At 42.8% G+C, this 27,143-nt stretch overlaps 1 protein-coding gene across 2 annotated transcripts in view; it reads left to right on the top strand.

The window, feature by feature from the left end:
- The window catches only part of TBL1XR1 (TBL1X/Y related 1), a 262,070-nt gene that overhangs the window by 124,800 nt on the left and 110,127 nt on the right, over positions 1-27,143 (top strand). For both annotated transcript variants that reach the window (XM_073626244.1, XM_073626243.1), the window contains exon 2: positions 4,735-4,792. The gene's annotated coding sequence lies outside the window, so the exon portion shown is untranslated. The remainder of the gene's footprint in view (positions 1-4,734; positions 4,793-27,143) is intronic.

Raw genomic sequence — 27,143 nt, 5'->3', positions numbered from 1 at the left:
CGAGGGCAGTATTTTTAGCAGTAGACCTCCTCTGTAAATCTAAAGTGGTAACCTGTAAAGGCTTTTAAAGGCTTTTAAAAATGTATTTAGTTTGTCGCCACTGCACGTTTGTGCGCAATTTTAAAGCATGTCATGTTTGGTATCCATGTACTCGGCCTAAGATCATCTTTTTTATTCCATCAAACATTTGGGCAATATAGTGTGTTTTAGTGCATTAAAATGTAAAAAAGTGTGTTTTTTCCCCAAAAAATGCGTTTGAAAAATCGCTGCGCAAATACTGTGTGAAAAAAAAAAATGAAACACCCACCATTTTAATCTGTAGGGCATTTGCTTTAAAAAAAATATATAATGTTTGGGGGTTCAAAGTAATTTTCTTGCAAAAAAAAATTATTTTTTTATGTAAACAATAAGTGTCAGAAAGGGCTTTGTCTTCAAGTGGTTAGAAGTGTGGGTGATGTGTGACATAAGCTTCTAGATGTTGTGCATAAAATGCCAGGACAGTTCAAAACCCCCCCAAATGACCCCATTTTGGAAAGTAGACACCCCAAGCTATTTGCTGAGAGTCATGTTGAGTCCATGGAATAATTTATATTGTGACACAAGTTGCGGGAAAGAGACAATTTTTTATTTTTTTAATTTTTTTTTGCGCAAAGTTGTCACTAAATGATATATTGCTCAAACATGCCATGGGAATATGTGAAATTACACCCCAAAATACATTCTGCTGCTTCTCCTGAGTACGGGGATACCACATGTGTGAGACTTTTTGGGAGCCTAGCCGCGTACGGGACCCCGAAAACCAATCACTGCCTTCAGGCTTTCTAAGGCCGTAAATTTTTGATTTCACTCTTCACTGCCTATCACAGTTTCGGAGGCCATGGAATGCCCAGGTGGCAAAAAAAACCCCCAAATGACCCCATTTTGGAAAGTAGACACCCCAAGCTATTTGATGAGAGGTATAGTGAGTATTTTGCAGACCTCACTTTTTGTCACAAAGTTTTGAAAATTGAAAAAAGAAAAAAAAAAAATGTTTTTTCTCGTCTTTCTTTATTTTCAAAAACAAATGAGAGCTGCAAAATACTCACCATGCCTCTCAGCAAATAGCTTGGGGTGTCTACTTTCCAAAATGGGGTCATTTGGGGGGGGTTTGTGCCACCTGGGCATTCCATGGCCTCCGAAACTGTGATAGGCAGTGAGGAGTAAAATTAAAAATGTACGCCCTTAGAAATCCTGAAGGCAGTGATTGGTTTTCGGGGCCCCGTACGCGGCTAGGCTCCCAAAAAGTCCCACACATGTGGTATCCCCGTACTCAGGAGAAGCAGCTAAATGTATTTTGGGGTGCAATTCCACATATGCCCATGGCCTGTGTGAGCAATATATCATTTAGTGACAACTTTGTGCAAAAAAAAAAAAAAAAAAAAAAAAATTTGTCACTTTCCCGCAACTTGTGTCAAAATATAAAATATTCCATGGACTCAACATGCCTCAAAGCAAATAGCTTGGGGTGTCTACTTTCCAAAATGGGGTCATTTGGGGGGGTTTTATGTCATCTGGGCATTTTATGGCCTTCAAAACTGTGATAGGTAGTGAGGAGTAAAATCAAAAATGTACGCCCTTAGAAATCCTGAAGGCAGTGATTGGTTTTCGGGGCCCCGTACGCGGCTAGGCTCCCAAAAAGTCCCACACATGTGGTATCCCCATACTCAGGAGAAGCAGCTAAATGTATTTTGGGGTGCAATTCCACATATGCCCATGGCCTGTGTGAGCAATATATCATTTAGTGACAACTTTTTGTAATTTTTTTTTTTTTTTTTTTTTTTTTTTGTCATTGTTCAATCACTTGGGACAAAAAAAATGAATATTCAATGGGCTCAACATGCCTCTCAGCAAATTCCTTGGGGTGTCTACTTTCCAAAATGGGGTCATTTGTGGGGGTTTTGTACTGCCCTGCCATTTTAGCACCTCAAGAAACGACATAGGCAGTCATAAATTAAAGGCTGTGTAAATTCCAGAAAATGTACCCTAGTTTGTAGACGCTATAACTTTTGCGCAAACCAATAAATATACACTTATTGACATTTTTTTTACCAAAGACATGTGGCCGAATACATTTTGGCCTAAATGTATGACTAAAATTGAGTTTATTGGATTTTTTTTAGAACAAAAAGTAGAAAATATCATTTTTTTTCAAAATTTTCGGTCTTTTTCCGTGTATAGCGCAAAAAATAAAAACGGCAGAGGTGATCAAATACTATCAAAAGAAAGCTCTATTTGTGGGAAGAAAAGGACGCAAATTTCGTTTGGGTACAGCATTGCATGACCGCGCAATTAGCAGTTAAAGCGACGCAGTGCCGAATTGTAAAAAGTGCTCTGGTCAGGAAGGGGGTAAATCCTTCCGGGGCTGAAGTGGTTAAAATATTTTCTCATTCTTTTGTTTTTTTACTGCTATAGTGCGCTCCTTGCATTTTAGTAGATTTTTGGGAGATTTTATATTTATTTATAATATTGCCTTTTTCAGTTTTTCCTTTTCTGTTTTCCTATTTACCAGATGTCTACATTTTGCCTTTTTTTCAACATGTCTACTACAACCAATTTACTATAAACCTAGGCCCTGTTCACACTTGTGTATTTTTGGTGCTTTCAAGTTGGAAACTGCATACAAAATCAGATCTGAAATTCTAGTCAATTGTACTTAACCCCTTCCCGCCGACCGAACGCATATATGCGTACTCGGCTTTCCGGGGTTATACCAGGATGATGCCCGCAGCTGCAGGCATCATCCTGGTACCGTTGGTTTCAGCGGGCGATCGGCTACCCGAGTATAACAACCGATGCGGCTAAAAGCCGCTCGGTTGTTATACCGGAGGAGCGGGAGGGGACATCCCCCCCCTCCCGCCGCCTCCCGCCGCTGTTACCGGGCCTCCCGTGCGATCGGGAGGCCCGGTGTCCGTTCCGCTGCCTTCGGCGGCTGGGGGCGGACTGGAACGAAGCTGCGAGCGGCTTCGTTCCAGCCTTCTTGTTGTAAATGCGGAAGCGACGTCATTTCCCGTTTACTCGGCTGCCAATGGCGCCGAATTTAAAGTACACAGTATTCAGAATCGCCGTTTTCGGCGATCTGAATACTTTGAAGTGTAAAGGAGGGATGGGGGGGTCTTTTAGACCCCCGATCCCTCCATAAAGAGTACCTGTCACCACATATTACTGTCACAAGGGATGTTTACATTGCTTGTGACAGCAATAAAAGTAAAAAAAAAAAAAAAAAATTTAAACACAATTTATAAAGTACAAAAATAAATAAAATAAATAAAAAAAAAAATTTTTTTAAAGTGCCCCTGTCCCCACGAGCTCGCGCAGCGAAGAAAACGCATACGGAAGTCGCGCCCGCATATGTAAACGGTGTTCAAACCACACATGTGAGATATCGCCGCGATCGTCAGAGCGAGAGCAATAATTCTAGCCCTAGACCTCCTCTGTAGCTCAAACCTGGTAACCGTAAAATTTTTTTAAAGCGTCGCCTATGGAAATTCAAAGGTACCGTAGTTCGTCGCCATTCCACGAGTGCGTGCAATTATAAAGGGTGACATGTTTGGTATCTATTTACTCGGCGTAACTTCATCTTTCACATTATACAAAAAAATTGGGGTAACTTTACTGTTTGGATTTTTTAAAATTCATGAAAGTGTCACTTTTCCAAAAATTTGCGTTTAAAACACTGCTGCACAAATACCGTGTGATAAAAAATATTGCAACAATCGTCATTTTATTCTCTAGATTCTCTGCTAAAAAAATATATATAATGTTTGGGGGTTCTAAGTAATTTTCTAGCAAAAAATACGGATTTTAACTTGTAAACACCAAATTTCAAAAATTGGCTTAGTCATGAAAGGGTTAAAGCAGAGTCCCAGCAGTTTCTGTGTTTATTAAAAGTCAGCAGCTATAAAAAGTGTAGCTGCTGACTTTTAATAAACACACACACGTTGTCCCACGGTCCAGCGATGTGGCTCCCCAAAACCTCTGTCCTCTCCCCGGCGCCCACATCTCTAGTGTGGGCACCCGGCTGTGACAGCTTGCAGCTACACAGCCGGGTGCGTACTGCGCGTCCTGAATGGCCGGGCAATCTTCTGGGACCTGTGGCGTGTCCCAGAAGATTGCAGGGGGGAGAAGAGAACTTCCGCTCGAGTCGCGAGCGGAAGTGGGAGTTGGGTACCTGTCAAAACCAAATGTGGCATGTCAGGGGATTAGGAGTCCTCAAAGCATAAGTTTCACTTTTGGGTGGAACTCTGCTTTTAATGATTAAAGCAACCTTAAACTGTTTCATGCTTGCATTTCACTTTACATTGCACAGTCAGCCTAGATTATTAAATATAATGGTCCAGAAATATGGAGACATGCATTGCGGATTTTCTGAAATTGCTAGTAAACTGGCTGTCCCAGGCTGCAATACTTAGAAGTCCCTGACCTGGAAAAATAACAGCATGACTAGTTCTGTTCTCGTTCCTATATCACATTAGTGTTGCAAAGTACTGAAGCCTTTGAATTAACATGGCTACTATTTTTTAAAAGAAAAGTTTGGCAATGGCCCATGTAAATTCAGGTTTAACTGAGCATGCTACTCATCTTGAAATTAAACATGTAAAAATGAAATATCAGTTTTGGTTTTATATATCCTTTACGCTCTTTTCTCCAGTCAGTGAATAAAGTATTAATATATTTTTTTATTTATTTTTGTTGCAGGATTCCCTTGTCCAATGGTCCAGTACTATACCTGCTTTTAGAGTAATTTTTGGATGAGGTAATGTTTATTTTTAATTGGTAAAAATATGCCATGTATTTTGGAGTTCTGAGATTTTTTTTCTGTGTAAGATGTGCATGGTTGACCACAGCAGCTAACTTTGAGGTCAGTCTGTATGCAGATTAGATTGGCCTCATTGGTAATTTTGGTGGTCTTAGGAAAATGTGCAAATGTTTTTCTAATAAATATTTAGGACTGTTGAGTTAGCAAGTTCCAAACAACATATCCTGTATCAAAACTGCATCAACCTGTGAAACGGCAAATAAGCTACTTGCAATACACAGAACTGTAAACTGTAGGCACATTATAAAACCAGTAGTTATTGCCTTCCTAAAAAGCATGTGTATGTTGACAGTATGTAAAATTTACATGTACAATAGACTGAGTGTACCCACCCCCCCCCCCCCCCCCGTACTTAGCTCCGTGGGTGTTGAGGTGTCAGTGCAGTGGTCTGAGGATTTTAAATCCTTGCTCTTCTCCCTCTTTATGCAGCGATTCTGGTTGGTCAGCTCCAGCATAGGACATCACTCTGATCCATCCTTTAAGCACTGCAGAGAGAAGAGTGAAAAACTAGGATTCACTTTCTTTTTTTTTTTTTTCTGCAAAACATAACAGGGATCTCAAAGCAGATCTTGGGTGCAATTCAAGGCTCCTGCAGATTGTCAGTGTAGCTGTTACTGAATGACAGGAAGAATAAACTAATTGCCTAGATCGCTCATTGTCGCCCTGGTAGTTCAATGAGAACTACAAGCTGTCAGCCACACTGTTCTCCCATTCACAGAAATTTGTGAATGAATGATGCGGCCGGGTGGGCACAACCGTGTTTTATTTTAAATTGTGACAGCGGGTGCAGGGAGAATGGGGGCTCAGGGTGGGTGCAGGGACTGCTTGTTTAGCAACATGTTACACCCTGTATGTAGGTGTAAACGGTTATGAAAGGTGAACATCGCCTTCAATTCTAACCTGATGACCTGTAGGGGATTTAGAGCGTTGCCTATGGAAAAATAAAGTGTAATGAAGCTTGTTGCCATTTTATGGGTGCACACAGTTTTAAGGTTTGACATGTTATCTATTTACATGGTGCAACCAAACATAGGAGTTTGGTACAACCTAATGTTTTATTCATTATTTTACCAAAAGTTGGGTCATTTATTGCACTTGTATGCCCTAAAATTAACTTAGAGTAGTTCCGCCCGTCCCTTTAAAAATTAAAAGTCAGCAGCTACACATACGCTTTATCGCTGCTAGCGGAGCGCTTTCAACCCCCAAGAAGGGGTTAAGGGTTAAAAGTGCCTGTGTTGCAGTGCTTCCAAAACGCTCTCCATTCATTCCAATGGGCAGGGGTAGTGTAGGTGCGATGTATACAGCGCTCTTACACCGCCCCAAAGATGCTGCTTGCAGGACTTTTTTTTTTTTTTTTTTTTCCTGTCCCGCAAGCACACCTCCCCAGTGTGAAAGCATTCGGGTTTTCACACTGGGGAGGCATGAGGCAGTTTTCAGGCGCTTTACAGGCTCTATTTTTAGTGCTAAAATGCCTGAAAACTGCCTCAGTGTGAAAGTAGCCTTAATACCTTGCAGTAGAATACTATCTATTATCTTATTGATTTTTATGGGCAATACTATCATTTTTATCTACAGTTGAGATTTTATTTGAGCATATGAATGGCATTCGCTATAATTTTCAGTACTGCGCTTTCAAATGGTTGTCATATCCTAAAAGCTGTTGTCAGTCTGTTAATCTGTATAATAGACTGCATTTCAATGTGTTGCGTGTTGGATTCATACTACTACATGCCACTAGCACACGTGAGCTACATGCTTTTGAGCGGAGATTGGTACAATGCATTGATGTGCAGGGATTTTTTTTCTAAAGCAGCAGCTAAAATATACTTCTTTACATTGGTTGCAGCACGCTGATGTGTTATAGTGTGGTGTTTGTTTAAATGCAGGATGTTCCATTTTCACCCAGTGCACATTAACTATGGCAAACTATGGGTTTCATCTTGTTGCATTTTGCCCGTGTTGGGTAACGCAACCTATTAGGGATTGTCAAATTGTGTTTTGCGTTTGGCAAGAGCGACACTTGCTGTTTTTGCTAGATGTGGTTTTAATTTGCAATCGCTGGAAAGAATTGCGCGTGAATGTGTGCCTATGTATGTCGGTATGCGTTTTGATGCATTTCAAGGGAAAACGCAGCTGATTAAAATAAGATAGTTGTGTTGTACTGTCCATGAACCTTGACTTAAGCCCTGTACGCACGATTGGATTTTCTGACGGGAAATGTTGGATGTCAGGCTGTTGGCGGAAAATCAGACGGTGTGTATGCTCCATTGGACAATTGTTGTCAGACTTTCCACCAACAAATGTTGTATAGCATGTCTTCAAATTTCCCGCCAACAAATGTGTGGTGTCGGATTTTCCGATCATGTGTACAAAAGTCCAAAGTACAAACACGCATGCTCGGAAGCAAGGACGAGCCGGAAGCGGTCGGTCTTGTAAACTAGCATTCGTAATGGAGAATTAATTCTTGTTGGGGATGGGATAATAATGAAGCTGCTTTGCTGGTGATGCTGATGGAGTTATTGCAAACTAATTTTCAAAGGCTTTTTTTTTTTTTCTAGTGATTATCAAGAATAATATTGTGTTTTTTTTTTTTTTTATTTGGGCAAGTTATCACAGAACCATTATCCCGTAGTTTTTAAGATCAAAGATACAACTATGTTGGTGTCCCTTGTTAATTTTACATTGTATTTTTTTAAATGTAACTGTCTACTCCCAAACTGTCATTTGAAGTAAAACACATAGCCAAGTATTCTCCACTAGGGCTGCAACTAGCGATTATTTTCATAATCAATTAGTTGACCAATTATTGTTTAGATTAATTAATCGGATAATAACCTTAAAAGTGTGGTGTATGACTTTAGTTAATATGTAAAGTTTTTTTTAAAAAAAAGGCAATTTATTCTTAAATATCTATATGCATTGGTAAATATAAATAACCAATTACATGGTTAGGGAGCAAAATCTCTAATCCACTCTGAGAATAACAGACAGAAAAGATATATACTGTATATACTATTAGAGGTTGAATCTGGTAAATATCAGACTGGGATCAAATTTTTTATTTAAAAAAAAGAGACTGTTTTGTGGATTTTCAGACAGAACTGTAATATATTATGTATGACAGACCCCCTTGTCATAGGCAGGTGGCTTGATAAAAGCTCCCTGCACCTGCTGTCGTTTATGCTGGCCATACAAAAACAATGTCTTCCTTCAAAAAAAAGTCATTTTAAGAACGTTCGATTTTCTAATCGTTAGTGGGGTCAAATCGATGTTAGTTTTCGACCACAGTGATGGGAAAATTCAAGAAGCATAATAGAAAACTTCTTGGTCAAATTAATTTCAGACCGTGTACAGTAGTCCCCTTTATAGCAAGGTAAAAAAACTTCTGCCTGTAGAACCACTCACTCCCTGCCCAGGACTACATGTCCCATGAGGTTTTGCTTCTCACACATTCACAAGTTCTCAGGCACTTACTGACATGTATGGACGGTGTACTGAGCTGTATGTGTGCTGCACTGTATTTCCTGATATGTAAACAAATAATGCATTCTGTATGCAGGCCAACTAATAGGCTGACCGATTAATTGATTATGAAAATAGCTGAGAACTATTTTCATAATCGGTTGTCGATTAGTTGTTTCGGCCCTATTCTCCACAATTTTTTTTTTTATTGTGCATTAAAAAAAGAAAACAAATAGCATGTCTAATTTTATCTGTCAATAGAACTTAACCAAAAAGTGCATTCTATGCATCCAAAAATATAGAAAATATACTAAATCAAATCATTATTCAACCAAAATAATGTCAAAGCAATAACTCGGAGGCCAATAATAAATAACACGTTATCTCCTCTGATTCCGCAACATGTCTGGTTGACGAACGAACGGCTGTTCAGAAACAAACTGAAAAGCACGAAATGAAAAGCACAAATCAACGCTCGCCAAACTTCTACTAACACAAAATTAGCAGAAGGAACCCAAAGTGTGTCGCTAAAGAGCTGAAAAACCACGTAGTACGTCACTACGTTTGTAATTGTTACCCAACATTTGGTGACCGTGTGTATGCAAGACAAGTTTGGGCCAATGCCCTTCGGACAAAATTCCATGGTTTTGTTGGCGGAAAGTCCGATCGTGTGTACGAGGCATTACACCTTGCTTTGATACAATAAGCGCAATTTACAACTTTCCATATGAAGGCGGCACCAGATATTTTTCGCTATGCAAATGCCAATTGTTTTACAAATATTTTTTTTTTTTTTTTTTTTTTAACCTTCTTCTGGATCAACTGTGGGTATAGGATTCTGTATATGGAGGTTTTCTTTCTCCTCTTCCCTGTCAACAATGTTGACTTTTGAGTTTTTTTTTTTTTTTTTTTTTTTTCCAATCTGACTATGAAATGTTAAGAGATAAGTTGACCTTACATGTTCCACCTGTTTTTACATACATGTAACATGTTCCTGCTCAAGCAGCCGCTCGGCGATCCGAGCTCACTGTGTGACAACAGTACGGGGAGAAGTTTCCCATACCAGCTGTCGCTTTTTGAAAAGAGTGCGGCTGTGTCGGCCTCGAATCATTCAGCCTCGTCATTCATTCATAGTTCTGTGAATACAGTACTGATATCCTTTGCAGCTGTCGGCTTGTAGTTCACAGGGCTTTTGAGCACTCTGGTAATTCATTGATTCTTTCTGTCAGTGTGAAACTGCCTGCTCATACGATTTACATGTAGACCGCTCACATTAACAGTCTTTACGAGTCCTGCATGGCACCAACGATCTGCTGATCTCAGGTGCAATGCTTTCCGGGCTCCTAAACTATTATATATAATTTTTTTTTTTTTTTTTTTTTTTTACAGCTGCTATTTTTGGCTTCAGATGTTTTTTTTTCTGCAGCCAGTAAACTTCCCAGCATGACAGCCTATGTGTCCATGCACACATACGCTTTTATCAGCAATGTTTGCCATGGGCGTTTTCTGGCTGCGGGAAAAACCCCCCCAAAACTAGTAGGTTCGCAGAGGAGTTTTCAGCTGTAAAAATGCTCTAACTCTGAAAATGGCTAATAAACATGGCTATTCAGCGTTTATGAGCACTTTTGAGCCATAAGCTTTTGTGAGAGTATAGTTTTGCTAAAATATGATAATGCAAGAATGCTGCAAAACGCATTCTTCCAGGAGGTCCATAAAGACATTGACAGCGTTTGGGGTGGAGGAACTTGACTGACCTGCACAGAGTCCTGACTTTAACCCGATAGAACACCTTTGGGATGAATTGGAGTGGAGACTGCGAGCCAGGCCTTCTCGTCCACATCAGTGCCTGACCTCACAAATGTACTTCTGAAAGAATGGTCAAACATTCCTGTAGACACAATCCTAAACCTTGTGATCGGCTTTCCCAGAAGAGTTGAAGCTGTTATAGCTGCAAAGGCTGGCCGACTCAATATTTTACCCTTCGGACTAAGACTGGGATGCCATTAAAGTTCATGTGCGTGTAAAGGCAGGCGGTCCAATCCTTTTGGTAATATAGTGTATGTGGCCTAGATCAACCACCAAGGGAAGGTACTAGTAATCAGGTAGCTTTAAAGTGTTCGTAAAGCTTCTTTATTTTAATAAAAAAAAAAAAATCTTATACTTACCTGCTCTATGCAGTGGTATCGCACTGGCCGGTCCTGCACTTCCTCTTCTTGGGTTCTCCTGTGGCCCATTGGGCTTCTCTTGTCAGTGCACCACCTTAGGAGGCCCCTGCCTATGGAGGCACACCTGCGGGCTCGCTCCCAAGCCAAGCTGTGTTTCTTTTGACATGCACGGCTCTGCCCTGATCCCCACTCTCTGCTCACAAGATTTGATTGACAGCAGCAGGAGCTAATGGCTCCCGCTGCTGCCAGTGTGAGTGGAGAGAGAGTGAAGAGCTGCTTAAGGCAGGCACAGTGCTGGCTTGAGATTGGTTTAGGTAGAAATACTGGGGGGTGAGGGGACGATGCTAGTAATGGGACATTTTTTACCTTCATGCATTAAGGTAAAAAATGTTCTGCCTTAGAACCACTTTAATGGAAGCAAGTCTGATTGTCTAATGTCTGGGAAATGGTGCCCAGCACCCTCTGCTGTTCACATCCCAGGGGTGGACAGTTGAAAAGCAGATTACCTCAGCTGTCCCTGCCTGGACCAAGGGGAATGGGTCCTTCATCCCAACATCATTCATCTCCTTTGTCAGCAAGGGAGCTCCAGATGCCAACATCCTTGCCTGTAGGTACAAGACGTGTTTATGGTTAGGGCCAAGGATCCCCTATCACTGGCATCAGGTGCTTTAAAATTCCCCTATTTCAATTATGCATTTCCTCCAGTGCAAATTCTGCCTTGACTGCTCTGCCAAAAACGGGTGATTCTCATTGGACCAGATTGACCCGGGGCAACCTGGTACGCAGACTTACTCAAACCTCTATTAGTCGAACAGGCTAGACCTTCTGTTTCACGAACCCCTACCTCCATCCTCCTTTTCTGTCTATGGCTTTAACAGCATGGCTGTCTTTTCAAGCAATGCTGCTGGAGGCTTCCCCTCTTTCACAGTCTGCTTCAGCTCGGCTTGTGAACTATACAGTATCTGCACCCCGAATGACCTTGTGGGGGTTAGCCTGGCAATGACCTTTTTGGGGGGCTAGGTTACATGTGAGGTGCATTCCAGACTAAGCTCTGTTTACTCTAGCTGTAGAGCACTATCCAGGTCCAGAGCTGCTGGCAATGCGTCTGTGCTTGCCCTGCCTGCAAAGTCTCACTCAGTGAATCGGCAGCTCCCTCATTTTTGTTGTTCATTAGGTGCTATTCTTCCCTGTTTTCCACTGGCTTTGAAGTGGAAGATTTTAACACAGTGGAACTGAGCATAACGTCTGCTGGCCACCCTGTGTCGTGCTGTACTCTGCCCTCCCTTCCAACCAAGCATCTCCTGAGCTCTTTGGCACCGAGAACCTGGTCATCTTTGGAATCTCATTTCCTAATAAACATTGTGGTGCTTCAGGCGATTCTGCCTGTCTTTTTAGCATTAGACCAACCTGTTCATGGGCCATACAATCCAGATTTATTTGGTCTGAAAGGAAATAGAAGTTTTTCTATAGCAAAAGAGGTAGATTGGATCCTGTCCTGGGTCTTATCAGCCATGTGCATTTTAGGTGTAGATAGTAGGCAGGCAGACTTCCTCAGCTGTCAGCGTCTGGACTTGGGAGCGTGTTCCAGTACATGTGTCACAGGTGGGGTGTCACCAAATGTGGACTTCTGGTCCCCAGACTTAACAACAACCTGGACAGGATTGTGTCAATGTGCATGGCTCCTCTAGCAGAAGAACTGGAAGCTCAAATGGTGTACTCATTTTTGCCTTTCCTCCCCTGAAACTACTTGCTCTACAGCAGGGGTGGGCAACCTAGGCCCTCCAGCTGTGGTGAAACTACAAGTCCCACAAGAGACATTGCAAGACCCTGACAATCGCAGGCATGACTCCTAGAGGTAAGGGCATGATGGGATTTGTAGTTTCACCACAGCTGGAGTGCCGAGGTTGCCTACCCCTGCTCTACAGGATCAAGATGGAGGGCATTCCGGTGATCCTCATTGCTCCCAGTGGAGCACTGACCTGGTAACACTTCTAGCAGATGCACCGTGGATACTGCCAGACTGTTAGAATCTACTGTCCTGCTTTTTGGTCACTGGCTTTAACGGCTATTGAAGCCTGGCTTCTAAGGAAAAGAAGTATCTCTGACTTTCTGTCATACGAAGCCTATGGCTAGAAAGTCCACTTCCTACAAGGTGAATCATTGTACATGGTAGGCTTGCTTCACATCAGGAATCTCCTCATACTATGAATTATCTTCTTGCAGCTCGGTCTAGACCAGGGATATGCAATTAGCGGACCTCCAGCTGTTGCAGAACTACAAGTCCCATGAGGCATAGCAAGAATCTGACAGCCACAAGCATGATGCCCTGAGGCAGAGGCATAATGGCACTTGTAGATTTGCAACAGCTGGAGGTCTGCTAATTGCATATCCCTGGTCTAGACCATCATTTAGCTCTCAACACCATCAAGGTCAAGTCTTTCTTCTTTTCATTAATTTTCAGAGACCATTGACCTCTCTCTGAGACTTTTGTATTGTATCTCCCATCTGTTCCTCTATGACTTTGTGGGATCTGAATCCTGTTCTGTTGGTGCTTCCGAAGCTGCTGTTTGAACTGATTAAAGATTTTCCTCTCTACACGCACCCACAAAGTTACTTTCTTTGTAGCTTTCCCCTCTGCGAGGTGGGTGTTCCAAACTGGCAGCTATATCTTGCAAACAACTTTTTGATCTTGCTTAGGGATAAGGTGGTCGTGAAGCCCAGGACTTTTCTGCATAAGAAAAGTCTGTTTTTAGAACCACTTTAAGGTGAAAGGCAAAGGGTTTTGTGCCCTAAAACATTCTCTGCATTAAGGTAAAATAAACACATAATTGCTACCACCTGTCTTCTGATCATACATTGTTCATGTTGACATTTCTGCCTCGTCTGCTGCCAACTTTGGGCTTAAGGTCCTTCAAAGGGCTCTTTGAGCTGCATGTATTTCTCCATTTGTGGTTTACACTGGGCCTGTTCATGTTTGCTGTTGCCGACCCCTCAGTTGGACTACTTTTGGAAATCCCAAAAGTTTAGGACTTAGCTTGTCCCTCGATGGGTGAGAGAAAATGTTTGTAATAAGTGTAAAATTATTTTCATGGAGTCCATTGAGGATATACAGGTTCAACACATCTTATGATCATTCTCTCAGTAGTTTTCTTCAAAATGGAGGCATGCTGGCAGGAGGGGGTTAACATGGGTTGGTGCCGTTTTTTTGCCTGTATCCAATCCTCTTGTTAATGGCAGTATACAGTGCATCTGGAAAATATTCACAGTGCTTCACGTTTTCCACATTTTGTTATGTTGTGGCCTTATTCTAAAATGGATTAAATTATTTTCCTCAAAATTCTACAAACCATACCCCCATAATGACAATGTGAAAGAAGTTTGTCTGAAATCTTTACAAATTTATTAAAAGTTAAAAAAAAAAAAAAAAAAAAAAAATCACATGTACATAAGTATTCACAGCCTTTGTTAAATATTTTGTTTTAGCACCTTTGGCAGCAATTACAGCCTCAAATCTTTTTGAGGATGATGCTACAAGCTTGATACACCTAATTTTGGTCAGTTTCTCCCATTCTTCTTTGCAAGACGTCTCAAGCTCCATCAGGTTGGATGGGGAGCGTAGATGCACAGCCATTTTCTGGTCTGGGCACTGGCTGGGCCACTCAAAGACATTCACAAAGTTGACCCATAGCCACTTCTTTACCTTGGCTGTGTGCTAAGGGTCATTGTCCTTTTGGAAGATGAATCTTCACCCGGTCTAAGGTCCGGAGCACTCTTGAGCAGGTTTTCGTCAAGGATGTCTCTGTACATTGCTGCATTCATATTTCTCTCGATCCTGGCTAGTCTCCCAGTTCCTGCCACTGAAAACCAGCTGCCACCACCATGCTTCACTGTAGGATGGTATTGGCCCAGGTAATGAGCGGTGCCTGGATTCCTCTAGACATGTTTCCCTTTTAGGCCAAAGAGTTCAATCTTTGTTTGATCAGACCAGAGAATTTTGTTTCTCATGGTCTGAGTCCTTCAGGTGCCTTTTGGCAAACTCCAGGCGGGCTATCATGTGCCTTTTACTGAGATGTGGCTTCCGTCTGACCTAATATATAGGCCTGATTGGTGGAGTGCTGCAGAGATGGTTTTTCTTCTGGAAGGTTTTCCTCTCTACACAGAGAAATGCTGGAGCTCAGTGAGAGTGACCATCAGGTTCTTGGTCACCTCCCTGACTAAGGCCCTTCTCCCGCGATCGCTCAGTTTGGCCAGGTGGCCCGCTCTAGGAAGAGTCCTGGTGGTTTCAAAGTTCATCCATTTATGAATGATGGAGGCCAATGTGCTCATTGGGGCCTTCAATGCTGCAGAAATTTTTCTGTGCCCTATCCCGGATCTATGCCTCAATACAATCTTGTCTCGGAGGTCTACAGACAATTCCTTGAACTTTATGGCTTGGTTTGTGTTCTGATATGCACTGTTAACTGTGGGACCTTATATAGACAGGTGTGTGCCTTTCCAAATTATGTCTAATCAGCTGAATTTACCACAGGTGGACTCCAATCAAGTTGTAGAAACATCTCAAGGGTGATCAGTGGAAACAGGATGCACCTGGGCTCAATTTTGATTGTCATGGCAAAGGCTGTGTATACTTGGGTATATGTAATTTATTTTTAATACATTTGCAAAGATTTAAAACAAACTTCTTTCACGTTGTCATTATGGGGTATTGTTTGTAGAGTTTTGAGCAAAATGAATTTAATCAATTTTTTGGAATAAGGGTCCTTTCATACGGGATGGATCCGAGATGATCCGCCCCGTGAACATCCGCTTACTCAGCGGGGATCGCTCCGTGGATCCCCGCTGAGCAGGCAGATGACAGGTCCGTCGCAACGGACCTGTCACAGTGACGCTCTCCCCTATGGGGGATCGGATGACGACGGACCGTAGAGTCCGTCGTCACCCGATCCGAAAACGGATGGAAAAGTAGGTTTTTCCTCCATTACACTTTTTCGGATCGGAGCGGGTCGGATGTCAGCGGACATGTCACCACTGACATCTGACGCTCCATAGAGGTCTATGGAGGGTCCGCTCAGGTCCGCCTAAAAAACTGACAGGCGGACCTGAACGGATCGTTCGTCTGAAAGAGGCCTAAGGCTATAACGTAACAAAATGTAAAAAAAGTGAAGCGCTTTGAATACTTTCTGGATGCACTGTATTCTGAAGTTTAAAGCTTTTTCAGTGGCCCTCAATAGACGATATAGATTAAAAATAACATTTTCACATGCAGGGGAATTTGATATTTCTGAGGTATCATGGTCTAGGAGTATATGATTGGTCACCTTTTTTTTTTTTTTTCCTTGTAAAGTATTAACAAAATGGCAATTTCCCAATTTGTAACGATTTCTCAGTGAATTAAAGTACTAATTACAGTTGGAATTGAAGGCACTCCTTGAATAAATTTAGTCTGCAGAACTCTTTTGTTAGTGGGGAAGAGTTAGAGCTGTTATGTGTTGAATTTTGTTGGATTTTCTATGACACAGTGTAGGAAGTGACAGCACCCAATATGGTCACAGATGGGTAATATCCTCTGGCAAAATCATTCTGGCTTGAAAGCTGTTTGCAAAGAGATTATGAATGCCCCTATCCCAACTTGTGATAACAGGTCTGCGCCTGGGATTGGGGTGCGCTTGCTTTAAATGGGAATTTATGACCTTGCAGGACTCGTTGCAGGCAGTAAGAACACCTTTTACATTGTTTAGTGTTCATGTTTATTCTCCCTGACCCCACCCACTGTCTGCTCCAGAACCTTACCCTGTTTCTGCCACCTTGTAAGGAAGGATTTATGGGACTGCTTGGTTTCTAATGGCAGCCCCGGGTGTGACAGTCTCAATTTCTAACAAGATTTTTTTTTAGCAAACTAAGTTTAAAAGGTTGCTTACCCTGTTCAAACTCTTTCGATTGCTACTAAAAAAAAAAAAAAAAAATGGATATATAGAACACTCGTTACCCCATGATGTTTATGCGCATGTGTGCACCTATTCTTTCTCAAAATTCAGGAACAATGAATAAATTGAAAAAAAAAAAAAAAAAAAAAAAACGCATCCCTGCAGGTACCACAATTTGCCTTTATCTTCAGAAATGTTATTGTTAACATTTGAGGCCAAGCTTAGGTTTACTCAAAGATAAGCTCACCCGTATTTATTATGTAACCTGTTCCAATACATGCCCTCTCTCCCCCTCAACCCTTGCCCTGTTACAGCGGGCAACGGTCCTCTCCCCTGCAACCGCTGTCACATTTTAAAACTGGCATGGGTATGTCGGTGGAGGAGATAGTTTATTCATTGACAAAGTCTTGTCTGCCACCGCAGCAAATGGCTTGTGTTATCAAAAGACTTGTAATCCACTGACACTGAAGAGCTGAAGGGCTCTACCAGGAGACATGCAGAACGTCTGCACATGTGCTATAATGATGCCGGAAGGGGAGGGGTGTATCCACAAAAGGGGTGACTGAAGTTCCTTTAGAATTTTTTTTTTTTTTTTTTTTTTTTGTGTTGTGTTTACTGGATCGCATTAATAGCTCATAAAGTGTAGTATATGTCCTCTTCTGCCTGTTCTTTATTTATTTTTTTAATTATGCTCCAATACAAACTAAAGAAAAATATACAGTAGCTAGCATGTATTTAAAGTCATTTTTGTTTAGTACTTGCATTTATTTTTAAGAAGTAAAATCTGCACCATTTGCTAATTTTAGGGGTACCAAACTTATTTTTCCATATGGTCTGGAGCTGGCTTACTTTAGGATGTTATCTACCGAGCCTCCTGAACTTGATTCATAAGGTTTATATAACTCGTTATAGTCTTGTTTCTTTAATCTATAATCATTATTTTGCATAATGGCAATTTCTGCAGTGAGAGCTGAAATAAGGACCTGTTATGCCAATTAACACATGCATTACAGCTCAATGAATCCTGCTTATGTGTTTCCCTTCATTGTTCCCCTGGTTGTTTAGTCTGTTGTATTTAAATTAAATGTAAACCTTATTATTCCTTATTGAATCACACTCCAGCGCATGTGCAGAGCACACAACAAAATACAATGTGTACTGTGGTACAAATTGAGCAGGATTATTTTACCTGCAGTACAGATAGAGCAGAATCAGTTTTTCCTGCATTGGCGCCTATTTTAAAGCAAATGCGTTGATTAGTCAAAGCATGATAAAGTATGTTCGGGTGCATGCATTACTGCAATGCATCCCAATGTGCATGGCACCAACTGGAAGACATTTAATTTGCTAATGTACTATCTCAAACAATTATTATTTTTTCTTTTTAAAAATAAGGTTACCTTTTTTGCGTCTTGATGCTGCTGATTTTCTCCCAGCCTACATGCGTGCATTTTCAATAGCGATGGCAGGTCATTGTACTAAAATGGCTTCCTAACGGTGACAATGGCGGAATAAGCCTTTTGAATGTCAGTACAGTTTTTGTACTGTTAAGTGTCTAACAACATCTTTTGCTAGCAATTTTTTTTTCAATCTAGATTTCTCTGTATGCTTAAGCTGGTCTTTGCAGAGCTGAAAGGATCAAGGTATCATCAGTAAAAGCTTTGGAGGCTGTATCCAGAACCCCTTGGTCCAGACAATTATAGTGCTTGCCTTGGAATGGGTCCGTAGGGCACTGAGCTCTGCATTGTGGTGCTTTCCAGACCTGTGCATATTGTCAGACATGGAGTGTTTCTCAGCTCCAGAGCCCTGGTGGCTCACTGGAGTGCTAGGCTTGCGGGGGGCAGGAGCAGCTGGCTCAGGCTTAGCAGTGCACTGAGTGGCTGAACCAAATCCCACCATTAACCACTCTAAGGGCCGAGGCTCTTTTTGAGATTTGTTGTTTACATGTTAAAAACATTTTTTTTTTTTTGCTAGAAAATTACTTCCCCAAACATTATACATTTTTTCTTTTCTAACACCCTAGAGAATAAAATGGTGGTCATTGCAATACTTTCTGTCACACTGCATTTGCGCAGCGGTCTTACAAGCGCACTTTTTTTGGGAAAAAAAATATACTTTTTTGAATTACAAAATAAGACAACAGTAAAGTTAGCCCAATTTTTTTTTTTTTTTTTAATATTGTGAAAGATAATGTTACGCTGAGTAAATTGATACCCAACGTGTCACGCATCAAAATAGCGCCCACTTGTGGAATGGAGACAAACTTTTACCCTTATAAATCTCCATAGGTGACATTTAAAATATTCTACAGGTTGCATGTTTTGAGTTCTAGAGGAGGTCTAGGGCTAGAATTATTGCTCTCACTCTACCGATGGTGTCGATACCTCACATGTGGTTTGAACACCGTTTTCATATGCGGGTGCTACTCGTGTATGCGTTTGCTTCTGCACGTGAGCTAGGCGGAACGGGGTGAGCTAGGCGGAACGGGGCGCGCTAAATTTTTTTTTTTTTTATTATTATTATTATTTTACCTCATTTTTTATTTTTACACTGTTCTTTAAAAAAAAAAAAAAAAAAAAAAATGTCACTTTTATTCCTATTACAAGGAATGTAAACATCCCTTGTAATCGAAAAAAAGCATGACAGGACCTCTTAAATATGAGATCTGGGGTCAAAAAGACCTCAGATCTCATATTTACACTAAAACGCAATAAAAAAAAAAATGGCCCTTTTAAGAGCTATAGGCGGAAGTGACGCTTTGCGGTCACTTCCACCCTGCAATGGTATGCAGATGGGTAGGGGCCATCTTCCCCTCACTAGTCTCCATACCCAGCGAGAGACCACATCCAATCGCCGCTGCCGACCGGCTCCGGTAAGCATCGGAGGGTACCGGGCCCTCCCTCTACCGCAGCCGATAAAAGTGATCTTGCGGTGAAACCGCCACAGAGAACACTCTTATCGGAAAGCGGACCGCCGGCAAGCTGCTGCCATAACAAATGGTATTCCTCTTCAAAGTTAGGACGTATATCGGCGTGTGGCGGTCCGTAAGTTGTGTAAAGTCAAGATCCCGCCAGAGTCTGGACCGGCTCTGTGACACTAGCCGACAGTGGATTTTAGCCCACTGTTTATTGAATATGGGCCACAGGAGTGCAGAACAAGGGTCACTCCTGTGTCCCACAGTAGGCCCAAAAGAGCTTTGCCCCTACTTATTTTTGAAATTCATTAGGCGTGACCCCCTCCTCAGTCCTGTCCTGGGCCAAATTGCAAACACCTGAGGCCACAATTATACTTCCATGCCTTCCCCTGCAGAATCATCTGATCAGAACCTGATTTCTGGTGATGCCGAGTCTCTAAAGTCCTTAACAGACAATGTTGTCCCTGAGGATTTGCAGGCTCCTGCCCTTACTCCCAGGCTTAAAGGGGTTGTAAACTTTCCGTTTTTTTCACCTTAATTGCATCCTATGCATTAAGGTGAAAAAACATCTGATGGTTACAGGCCCCCCAGCCCTCCTGGTTTACTTACCTGAGCCCTCGAATGTCCCGCATTGAACGCGCTGGCTTCACGGCTCTTCTCGGCCTGGTCTTCTCGGCTCTTCATTGGATAGATTGATAGCAGCGCAGCCTTTGGCTTGCGCTGCTGTCAATCAAATCCAGATGACGCGGCCGCCGGGAGGCGGGACCGAGACATACACTCTGTGTCTATGGACGCAGAGTGTATGAGACGGGAGCGCTCCTGCAAGGTAACCGGGAGAGAGCTTCCTGAGGGGGTTATCTATTGCGGGGAGGAGCCGAGACAGCCGCCGTGGGACCCCAGAACAGCCGGATCGGGGCCACTTTGTGCAAAACGAACTGCACAGTGGAGGTAAGTATAACATGTTTGTTATTTAAACCTGTACAACCACTTTAAAGAGACTGTCTGTCTGGGCTGCTACCTGTCTAGATGCTCTTAAGGGGCCCTAAACCCATCAAGATCTTTTTGTCCCCAGGCATACTCAATGGAGATTTGGAGGAAGTTGTACCCCTAAAAAGGTTGTCAGCCCATTTGAGCTGTTTCGTTAAGTGGATGCTTCCCTCTGTGGACCCAGCAATACCCAGTCTTAAAGCACTGACGATTCCTGTGGGAAATGCGCCTGTGTTTAAGGATCCAAATCCTAAATGGTTGGAGGATCTTCCAAGACTTCATTCTCTCTGGCAGAACCTGCTTTCCAACCTACCTTGACCGTCATCTAATTTGTAAAACTTTAGTTGAATACACTAATGCCACTGGAGAGGATTTGACTACTTTCCAGACCAAGCTCCAATTATGGAGCGTTTAGAACTTATGCCTTCAGCCCTGAGCTCCTTTGTGGACTAGTGTTCGCCTGTCTCAACCCCTCTCTTGTTAGTGAACATGTGCAGGACTCTTTGGCCTAGAGTGTTGGACTGTAGTGCAGTCAGGCATACAAAAAACGATCAACATGCACTTTGAGGGACAGTTTCTCTTTTGGAGTTACCTTGGACAACCTCATCAAAGATTGTGGGTAAGAGTACTTCTGCCCCAGTACAAGAAACCTAAACCTCAGGCCGGGATGGTTTAATCTGCTTCAGAGGGCAAAAATAGTTCTTCTGTTAGTCTCAGCCGGCCAGCCAGTTCAACTGCACAGCTTGGGCTCCAAGTCCCCCAAACCTGCAGATAAACACTTTTTTTTTCTGCTTGAAGAGGCAAGAGGCATCCCCACAGTGGGAAGACATCTGGACAGACCGCGTCTTTGTTAGCTGGGTTTGATGTTGGCGCAGGGGACTTGGACAAGGAATCTTGTGTCCTGATAAGTATATTCTGAAACTTTAGGTGGTTAGGTTGTCCCTACAACACTAGATGACCAGGCTGAAGAGTCATACAATCCAGACTCAGTCAGACAACAGCAGTGGCATACGTTATTCATGAGGGGTCACCAGAAGTCTTGCCACTACAAGAGGCGAAGATATTTCAGTTCTGGGCAGAACTCCACGTTCCAGCTTAGTTTGTAGCTTGTATAAATGTTAGGATCTACTCAGCCGCAGTGCCTGGATCCAGGGGAATGTTCTTTATATACATGTTCCTAGACCTGTTACAGGTGTGGGACACCAGATGTGAAATCCTAGCCTCCAGATTCAACAATCAACTGGACAAATCTGTGTTCAGATTGGGATCCTCTGGCAGATTAAGGGGATGCTCTAGTTCAGTGATGGTGAACCTTGGCCCCCCCCAGATGTTTTGGAACTACATTTCCCATGATGCCCATGCACTCTGCAGTGTAGATGAGCATCATGGGAAATATAGTTCCAAAACATCTGGGGTGCCAAGATTCGCCATCGCTGCTCTAGTTACTCTGATGCATACAGACTTTCTTCTCCTGAAACTCTTTCCTTGTCTGCTTCGCAGGTTTGGGATGGGAGGTTTTTCTAGATTGGCACTCCAACCTGATTAGACTTCTGGCATATGCCCAGTGGTTACTTTTCAGTTTGTCCAGATCTTCTGTCACAAGTAACAACTTACAATCCTGCTTCATGGTCATTAGCATTGAAGGCGTGACTCCGGTCTTGAGGAACAAAGGCATATCTAAATGGGAAATTCCCATGATACAGAACTTGACAAAAATGCACTTCTACTAATTTTATTGTCAGGTTTGGATCAACAGTTGGCTCAGAGTACCATTTAATGACCAAATATCAGCACTGACAATCTTGTTCCAAATACTGCTAGCTTCCCATTCCTTGATTAATGTGTGATACATAGGGTGAGCCACATGAGACACCTTATGTGCTCCTGGTGATATTGTGAAATCTAAGTTTAGTTTTTGGCACTTTAACTTACAAGGTTTTATTTTCTTGTTAGGCCTCATGCACACGAGATGCTGTTAAACGCGCGTTCAGAGGCAGTTGGACACTTTTTTCAACTGCCCCTGAACTCATTCAATGTTATCCTATGTGTCCATGTACGCAGTTTCATTTTTTGGCGTTTTTAGGCAGTTGTGTTTAACCTCATTTTTTCAGAAGCAAAAGTTTTCCATGTTTGACGCCAAACGCGGCTAAACGGCGGTACCGCGTTTAGCTGCGTTTGCGTTTTATAAGTGTTTTTAAAGGAACCCTATTTTTTGGACCAGAAAACACAGCAATATGATGGTAAACTGCAGCAGAGAATGACATTTTGTGACCCGACTTTGGGGCCCCATATCTCGGGGCCACTTGGTGCTAGGAACCCCAAATTTGGTGTGCAAACACAGTAGAACTAGCACTACATATTCGATTTGGGGTTCCCAGCACCAAGTGGCCCCGAGATATGGGGCCCCAAAGTCGGGTCGCAAGATGTCCAGCACTTTTCTGCAGCAGAGAATGACATTTTGCGACCCGATTTCGGGGCCACTTGGTTCTAGGAACCCCAAATATGGATATGTTGTGAGTTCCACTGTGTTAGCACACCAAATTTGGGGTTCCTAGCACCAAGTGGCCCTGAGATACGGGTTGGGTCGCAAAATGTCATTCTCTGCTCTGCAGACGCTTCTAGACGCAAACGTGGTAAAACGCGGCATGCAAGCGCGGCAAAACGGGCGTTTCTAAACACCGGTTTCAGCTTTTAAAAACATGTTCAGCAGAGTTTGCACCAGGGTCTCTTGTGCATGAAGCCTTACCATCACCTCTGCATTGAAAGTCTGAGTTGTAGAGACACTCTACAATCAGGCTTCCGCCATGGCACAGAAACAGCACTTCTAAAAATATGGGATGATGCCCTCGAAGCAACAGATGATGGAGAATGTCTCCTGATACTGCTAGACCTTGGTGCAGCATTTGATACAGTGGACCACAATACTCTACTTGTCCGCCTCACAGAAGTTACAGGAGCCACAGATTCTAATCTAAAATGGTTTGCATCCTTCTTAGAGAATCGCTCTCAGATAGTGAAACTAGGAGCATTCACCTCTGACACCCAGACAATCTCCCGTGGAGTCCCTCAGGGTTCACCCTTGTCGCCAGTGCTATTCAACATCTACATCCGCCCACTCCTCAAAATCATCAAAAAATCAGACCTCTGCTTCCACTCATACGCTGACGATACCCAAATCTACTTTCGCATCACTGGACAAAAAGACCACCATCAGCAACTAGAGAAATGCTTCACTTTGATAGATGACTGGATGACCATTAGTTCCCTTACACTCAACGGTTCAAAAACAGAACTTCTCTTCCTACACGCTAACCAAAATCCCAAAACCAAGACTCCATGGACACCTCCCACCATCTTTGGACAGACCATCTCTCCGAGCACCAAAGCCAAGAGTTATCTTTGACTCAGAAATGACAATGGATGCACAAATAGGATTAGTAGTTAGCGGACCTCACCATCTCCTCCGCCTGCTACGCAGACTCATCCCCTTCATCCCAGAAGAGGACAAAGCAGCAGTAGTTGGAACAATCATCAAGACTGCTAACAGGAAAAAAACCCTGGTAGTCCATCTCCCCTGGTAGTCCATCTCTCCCTGAGGAGCCTACATTGGCTAACGGTAAAGAATCGGATCACATTCAAGACCCTCTGCCTCACCCACAAATGCATACAAGGTAACGCCCCTCAATACCTCCGAGAGAAAATAAAACACTACACACCCAATCGCAATCTGCGATCATCTAACCTAAAACGCTGGGCTAACCAACTCCTTTATCACAATGTATATCAAGCTTCAGGGGTTTCCTGGACTGGGCGAAGGGAGCGCAGTTCTAGAGGAGAAGAGGAGTTCAAAATGTATGCATATGTCACCCGTTTACAGGTGCACCTATTGCAGTCTGTGAAGGCAAAAATGCCTGCATATGCTAAAAAAAACTTTGTGTTTTTTTTTTTTTTTTTTTTTTTTTTTTTTTTACTGGTGAGTGGGTTGGAGGGAGAGATCAATTTGGTCTGTACTTTTTATCTACACAATACTTATTACTGCAGCCAAGTTGTGTTTTATAAAATCTTATTGTGATCTGTCCCGGGATTGAAGACTTTACCATGATCCACTTTTACCTGCTGAATCCCTTGGTCCTTTCTGGATTTCTTTAACACATTTGTCTGCTTCAGAGGATGCGAGCTGATTATTGAACTTACAAAAAATTCTAGGAATAAGGGCCCATTCTCACTAGAACGAAGTGCAGGATACGAGCATTCTGTATGTAATTCCCGCACCGTGTTCAAGACGCAGTGCCCTTGATTTGTAGCGAGTGTCAGTGCAATGCTAATGACACCCCAAATACAGTGTGTTTTGTCTTCATCAGATCGCATGGTACATAAGTACCATGGAATCTGGTTGCAGTGCATTTGTTAAAGTAGTGCATGCACCACCTTTTGGTTTTATAAAGTGCAAATTAATGGGCTGAAAACGTACTGCACTCAAATCTCATAGGAACACAAGCACGTTTGTGTGATTTCCTGGTGTGAACCGCCGGCCCTAAATGATTGCTTTCTGTGAAGAAAGAATGCCTTTTGTTTCAGCTGCTTGTTAATAACTTTATAGTTCCAGTTTTACACCAAAGATGACCTGTATATTATATCCCCTAAAGGTATATTTTACCTTTACCAAAAAATGCCTGTAGATAAAGACAAACTGTGCAGGTTTTACCAAAGTTGAATAATGCCTTTGCTATAGGTGTAGCAATGATGATTGTTCAGCGGGAAAGCCTCCTGCTCTCAGAACACAATAGCTCAGTTGATGGGGGGGAAATTAGCTAGTGTCTTTCCTTTTTAATCTCGTGGTAAAGAAAAGCAAATTACTGTATTTATTGGCATATAACACTCACTTTTTCACCCTGCAAATTGGTTGCAAATAGTGTGTGCGTGTTATACGCCGATACTGCAATTTGGGCTGCCTCGGAGAGAACGGGGAGGGGGGCGGGACGAGCGCCGTCAGATTACATACAGCGAGAATCTCCTGTTTACACAGCGGCCTCTGTAATAGGAAGTTCCGTCTCCTGGGCCAGCATTGGACCAGTGTTCTGTCTATCATAGAATCTGGTCCAGGAGGCGGGACTTTGTATTAAAGAGGCCGCCTAGTAAACAGGAGATTCTCCCTGTATGTAATCTGATGGCGCTCATCCCGCCCCCCTTCCTGAGATGGGCATTAATCAAGCTGCATTGATGGGCAATTGTGAGGCTGCTGATGGGCATTTATCAAGCTGAATTGATGGGCAATTGTGAGGCTACAGATGGGCATTGATTAAGATGCATTGATGGGCAATGGTGAGGCTGCAGATGGGCATTGATCAAGCTGCATTGATGGGCAATTGTGAGGCTGTGGATTGGCATTGATCAAGCTGCATTAATGGGCAATTGTGAAGCTGCAGATGGGCAATTTTGAGGCTGCAGATGAACATTGATCAGGCTGCATTGATGGGCACTGACCCTTATTTTGCTTCAAAGTTCTTTATTTAAAATTTAAAGTTTTTTTTTTTTTTCATGAAACTTCCCTTTTTAAAATGAAGGTGCGTGTTATACGCCTGTGCGTGTTATATGCCGATAAATACGGTAGTTAAGAGAAGTTCGGGAATGCAGAAAAAAATAAATACTTGCCAGATGGCTGCAGCACTGATCCCAGCTGCAATTGTGCCCCATAGGCTTTACCCTGAGAACTGAGCGATCAAGGACTGCTGTCAGTCACCGGCTCTCTGCTCTGGCCCTCAAGGCGCTCACTGGAGCACTGGGCTGGGGAGGAAGCGGCTCACTAGGAGGCTGAGACAGTTGTCCGTCTAGGCTTCTGGGTCTTTCCAGAGCCTTAACCAGCTGACTGATGTCAGGTGACCGTGGACTTTAGCCTGCTGTCGGCTGAAAACTGGTCACAGGAGTGCAGAACGAACTGCACTCCTGTGATCCATAGAAGTACAGCCAAAAAAGCTTTGGCTTTACTTGTCCTCCTTTTTAAAGTATGGCCTGCTTTACTGTTCACCTCCACCATTACTGGAGCAAGCTCTTTCTCTGATTCAAGCCCCCTCCCGTGTGTTTTCTCTCCCTTGACATAGTAGTTGAACTCAGGGTTTGTTAATTTTCTTCTGTGATGGTGGAGGTGAGCAGTAACAGCTAGGAGTCTCTTCTCTTCTGCAATGTCCAAGCAACAAGGCAGGATGGGTTGATATCGATCTTTAGAGTTTTTCAGGTTTCAGGAGATGCATAAGCGAAGGCATTATTCATTAGTCCAAGCTGTATAGGCAGTTCTTTTTAATAATGGTGAACTATGCCTTTACCAGCCCTCAAAATTTTCACTTGCCTGCTTACATTTTGCGAGTGAAAAAATGAGGATTGCGAGTGTTGCAGGGCTGTGCTGTGACGGGAATGTATAGCCAGCCCCCCCCGCCGCCGCGCAGCGTGGACATTTCAATAGGAGTCATGCAGCTGCCTAGGACCGCCCCCTCCCTCCTGCCGCACATCCCCGCTCCGATTAGGCTCACATTGTGGGCTTTGAATACGTGTCAAAGAGCCACCTGGGACCGGCCCTCCCTCCTGCCGCATATCCCCGCTCAGGCTCACATTGTGGGCTTTGAATAGGTGTCAGAGCCGCCTGGGACCTTTGAGCCCTGCCTTTACCATTTTCTTTTCTTATTTGTGTTGTTCTCCTAATATACTGCGGGCACTCTTAACCTTTTAGCAGCAATCATCATTTATTCTATTCATAATTTGGTGTTTTTCATGCATTGTTTCAAAAGTATGCTATGCCAAGTTAATATGCAAAAAGTATTTGGTTTTGCTCGAGATCTTCATTA

Source organism: Aquarana catesbeiana, linkage group LG04 (genome assembly GCF_042186555.1).
Source record: "Aquarana catesbeiana isolate 2022-GZ linkage group LG04, ASM4218655v1, whole genome shotgun sequence".
NCBI classification, from domain to species: domain Eukaryota; kingdom Metazoa; phylum Chordata; class Amphibia; order Anura; family Ranidae; genus Aquarana; species Aquarana catesbeiana.
The sequence above is the reverse complement of the archived record's forward strand: the minus strand, read 5'-3'. Positions and strand labels throughout refer to the sequence as shown.